The 5,606-nt window shown below is 33.4% G+C and overlaps 1 pseudogene; it reads left to right on the top strand.

Moving 5' to 3' along the window:
* Positions 1-317: 317 nt before the first annotated feature.
* Positions 318-2,775, top strand: LOC132186053 (MLO-like protein 2; annotated as a pseudogene).
* Positions 2,776-5,606: the final 2,831 nt, after the last annotated feature.

Below are 5,606 nucleotides of genomic sequence, written 5' to 3'. Positions count from 1 at the left end.
TACCTTTTGGTTATCATACTATCTCTCTTTTTAATGACGTAGAACCCTTGAAGGCAAGGCCAATTCCTGATATTCTTGTTGGGCAAACTCTAAATACACGACCTTGTCCGTAAGAACCGTATATCGGTTGAGTGAAGACTCGAATAACCGATGATATTAAGCAAACGAGTCGATCATTCGAGCTGTCCCGTTGCGGGCCAAGTAGTGTTCATTCTTTGTGTGCCATTCTCATTTTTGAGCCCAAATATGTTGTGGGCTGCCTTAGTAACTACTACTGACTAAGAAATATCGATGTTTGGACAGGATGATATTCTTATCTATGGCTACCATTTCTCCCATTGATTGTAAGCTCAATTACAGAAACCAACTGGTTTCCTAATTTTTTTTTTTTTTGTCTGGTTCCTCCAACCCGGTTTAATAGCCAGGGTTTGGAGGAAAACTTTGTTCTTTTATCGGCTCTGTTTACAATCTAAGCTTTTGGGTTGTTGGTTTAATGGAAAATCATGTGGTTTGTTGTGATTTTACACGTAATCCTCTTGGTGGGTACACAGCTACAAGTGATAATTACAAAAATGGGGCTAAGAATTCAAGAGAGAGGAGATGTAATTAAGGGTACACCTGTGGTACAACCAGGTGATGACCTCTTCTGGTTTGGAAACCCTCGGTTCCTTCTCTAGCTCATTCACTTCGTTCTCTTTCGGGTGTTTCTCAAATACATCAACAAATTACATATTACAATCTCTTTGAGATTGCGTCGAGAAATAGAGCTTTTGTTTACAGAAAAAGTCTATAATAACTTTTATAGGAAAAAAAAAAAAAAAACATCATTTTCAAGCTTTTCTCAAAATGCAGTTTTGAGTTTTTTTTTAGAGCAAAAAAGTCAGAAAGTGTTTTTTAAGTTTTTACCCATCAGATCCATTTTTGCTTGGTACATCTTTTTATGTACTAAAAATACCTTTTAAACTTTTTAACGCAATTTCAAACGCTTTTGAGCTCTCTGGATTCTAATATCAGCCTTTGGCTTTTGCCCTCTTTGTCTTGATTTTAATTGCATAATGCATTTCAACTGGCCTTCTATGCATGGAGTGTGGTAAGCCTTTCACTTCTTTAATCCATCAATTCACAAAGTACTTAGGGACTGTTCGGGTTGCGTTTGAAGGGCCTAAAAGTGCATTTAATACTCAAAAAGCTCATTTAAAGAAAAAAAGTATCGATTTCGTAAAAAATTTTGAAAGCGTTTTTGAGGATCCAAAAAGTCAAAAAATAACCAAAACTCACTTTTGGCAAAAACTTAAAAATGAAGCTTTTGTCAGAAAACGTTTTCTGATTGAAAAGTTTTATTTTTCAAACGCAATCACAAACATGCTTTTAATGGTGTCTGTACTACAAAACAAAGTCCCATCACATGTGACATTGGCATTGCTCAAAAGCCTCTACTTTTAGAATTTAGAATTGAGCAACAAGAGAAGCTTATGCTGAGAGCTTTCGATCCCTAACTTTCCTGTCATATTTTTTGTTCTCTTTCAGTATGCATTTGGCATAAATTCTTGCTTCCATAAGCGCACTGAAGATAAGGTCATCAGACTCTCAACGGGGTGAGTTCTTTCACAAATTAATGCACATCCATGGAATTCCATATGCCATGCATGGTGCCATTGTTAAGATGTAGTTATTTGGATGATTAATGTGTTAATTAAGTTTAAGAATTGCTAATGCTATACGACTTTGGCACTTTCTTCAGGATCATCACACAAGTTCAATGCAGTTATGTGACTTTGCCTCTCTATGCTCTAGTGATTCAGGTGAGAAATTAATGATAATATGGCTTCAAAGGTTAAATAATACAAATATAGAAGCAAATATATTAGCAAACAACACAAATCATTAAAAAGCAGTTTTCACATTTATATGAGAATATAAGAAAACACAATTTTTATTTATTTTTTATTTTTTATTTTTTTTTATGATGGAGAAGGGTTTCTCAGACCTACCTCTACCGAGTAAATCTCGAACCCATACGCTGCATTCTCGAAAGTTTCCCTACACGGACCAGGGTAAATCCCTAACTTTTACACCAGGGAGTGTGGCGCCCTAATGGGGTGTTTGTACCTAACAAGTCTCAAACTTAAGATCTAATGCGTGATACTCCCTAAGACCACAAGCCTCAACCATTAGGCCAACCCTTTGGGGTTAAAAAAATAAAAATAAAAATGAATATGCATAGCCTTTGACTAATTATTCTTTGGACTGATTTTTTGCAGATGGGCTCTTCCATGAATTCTACCATTTTTAATGATGGAGTGGCAACAGCATTAAAAAGCTGGCATTGCAAGGCCAAGAAGAAATCTAAGCATGTCCATCATTCTGAGGCAAATTCACCAATTCACCTCTTGCATAACTATCAGCATCGTAGCCTTGACAGCTTGCACACATCTCCTAATGATCATTTTGAAATGGAAGACTTAGATTTCCAAAGGAAACAAAGTGGACACGAAGACTCTATGCATTCTGAGCAAGAGACGGAGATTCAAGAGCAAAGATCATTGCAATTGCCTCCATCACTAGGAACCATTCGAACCTAACACGAAATCAACATTAGTCCGTCAGATTTCTCTTTTCGCAGATGAATAAGCAAACAAATGTCCTGCACCAGCCACTCAAATGTTATACCTCAAGGTCTTGTGTTCGAGTCAGGATGGGTGGTATATTGTAAGTGTCTAGAGTTTATATGGGCGAGTCTGAAGGGCCTATTTTATACAGGTGGCACGATATATATATATATATATATATATATATATAAGGCAACAAATAGAGTTTGGGTAATAGGAGAATTAAAGGTTAAATATTTCTTTGCCCGGGCCCTTGTTTTTTAACAACTTTATTTTTTGCTCATTCAGTTTTTGTTTTTATCACAGCTAGTACCTCTGTTATGGATAAAGATGGAGATAATACATTTGTCTAACTTTCTTCTAAAATTTGACAAAAATCCATGGCAACACCTCTAAAAACTCGACACGTGTCTATGTACCTAATAAAAAAAAAATTAAAATTAAAATGATTAAAATTAAAACCACTCTCATTTTGCAGCTTGGGGGTAACCACCCCCAACCCCAAGGGCACTACCCCCAACCCCAAGGGCACTTTTCCCCGGGATGATTAAGCTATTCTCAATAGTTAGTTTGAAGGTGGTCGTTTATGGGTGGCCGCACTATTCAAAAAGGTAATTCAGCTTCTTTCTTTTTTTTTTGCAATAAGACTTGTATTGCATAATACTATTATTTCACCCACAAAAGTTTCACTTTTTTCATATTTGATCAACGGATTTACTTTCACGATTCACAAATCATGGCAAATATGTCCTTTATTCATTATATTATCTTTAATATCAAAATCGACCAGAACTACCAAAATCATTGGTTACGTCAACAGGATTGACATTGGGGCTCAATTTGTTAAGAATATAATAGATATTATTCTAGGATTATTTATTTTCTTATGGATTATAGAGTTTCTTTAGCCTACTAGGTTTATCTTTTCTTAGTCTACTACGTTACTTGCCTATCACTCATAGCCTCTCTATAAATAGAGGCATCTGTAATATTTTTATTTTAATCAGTCTTAATACAATATAGTTTAGTACATATTTTCGCTCTCTTTTTCTTCCGCGTTTTAATATATATATATATATGTTTTACGTGATATCAGAGCTACCACGCCAGTGTTTGATCCAAAGGGTGGATCAACGGGTCTATAGATGGTGGCATGACAAAAGAGAACAGCTTTATTAGCTGAAGAGTTTCTTTTATCTTCTCTCAGTATCTCCCACGTTTGTGTTCTTGGATGCTGAGTAAAGAGGAGACAATTCAGTTTATTTTCCAGTGTAAGGCCTATACAGGTCTCAAAGCCTTCTTTTTACACACTTTCTTTTGCTGCTGCTGCTGCTTCTTCTTCTTCTTCTTCTTCTCCTTTTTTTTTTTTTTGTTCACTCATGTATTTGACTTTATTTCAAAGGTCATACCACTAGCTTTTACTTTCACTTTACTGCCTTTTGAAATTGGGTGATGATTTAATACATATAGCAGAGGTTAAAGACTTAAGTATATGCAACGTGGTCTTCCTTTTCTTTTTTTAATCAATAAATTGTTGGTGTTTGTGGTTACAAAGCATATGCATATGTTGCTTAGCTGCTTTTATTTTATTTTATTTTTTACCAATAACACAAGTTTTGTAACTTCAATATAGTTCAATGGAGGCCCTTTCACTATTATGGGTGGCTAGAAATTGGGAGAGTACCATTTTTTTTTTCTTTTTTTGGGGCCAAGGAGGCAAGGATCATATTTTTCTCTAAAATAGAACTTTTGTCACATTATGGGTCCCATGCCTGAGTTCTCTAATTTAGTTGGCTACATATGGTAAACAATTATTAAAACATGCATAAATTATCACAGATTTGGGTTAGGTCTAGTTTCAATTTGAACTGAATAGGTTAAAATTGAAACACGTGTCTCTTGTGTGTTACTATAGGACACTTGTTCTAGTCCCAAAACATCTAATTGAAATTCGACCCAAGCTAAATTCAATTTTCAAATTAGGACGACGCTCACCGGATCATGATTTCATTAGGCCAATTTGGGTTATATGTTATTTGAAGAAATAAATTAATAAAGATTGTTAATTTTGTTAATTTTATTTTTTATAGTATGAATAATGAATAACTAATCAGCCTATTTATTGTTCAAACTAGGAAAAAAAAAAAAAAGTTAAGTTGTCTATTCTGCTAGTGACAAAAAAACACCCATAATGGTTAGATTTGACTATTATTAAATATTTGACTATTCTTTTAAAGAACTTTATTATAACAAGATGAAGTTCTATATTAGAAATATATTATATGATTGAATGATTAATATAATATAATTGGATTCAAATTTATAAGCTTATACTTTTAGATCGAGTAGTATTCTTTTTTTTTTTTCTTTCTAAAACAAAAATATTAACAAACAAACTAAAATACAAAACACTCTAAATAAACATACATACAAAATTAAATTGATTTACTTAAAAAAAAAATTACAGCACCTAATCCCTTAAATAATATTTGGATAATATTATATCACAAAAAAATTGGTCTTATATTTGGATAATGAACCGTTAAATATGTTGTAGGTTTTTTAGCCAAAAAAAAAATCAAAACTGTTTTCTTGTCACCGTGGGTGCCTACAAATTAATAAAAGTCTGGTGGCATGGGGGCTCATAAATATAAGACCAAATCCTTATTCCCAAGTTGTGCTTCCAACTTGACTTTTGATGTTTTTGATTGGCTTTTCATGGTCCAAACATTAATTTGGGAATAGTGATTGATTCACCGAGTAATTTCAATGATAAGCTTTTTTTTTTTAAAAAAAAAAAATTCAACGATAAGCGAATATCTGAATGAATTCAATGCCAATTGAATAATTTAATGAATTATTCAATACTCTACCTAGTTCGGCCACCCAATAAATAAATTAGGTCCAATCATTTAAACGACAAGATCAAGTTGCTACGTAGAGTCAGTTTGGAATTACATTTGAGAAATATAGTTTTTAAGAAAAAAAATTACTTTT

The sequence above is a fragment of the Corylus avellana genome, chromosome ca7, assembly GCF_901000735.1.
Source record: "Corylus avellana chromosome ca7, CavTom2PMs-1.0".
Taxonomy (NCBI): Eukaryota; Viridiplantae; Streptophyta; class Magnoliopsida; order Fagales; family Betulaceae; genus Corylus; species Corylus avellana.
This window is presented reverse-complemented; position numbering and strand designations above follow the sequence as displayed.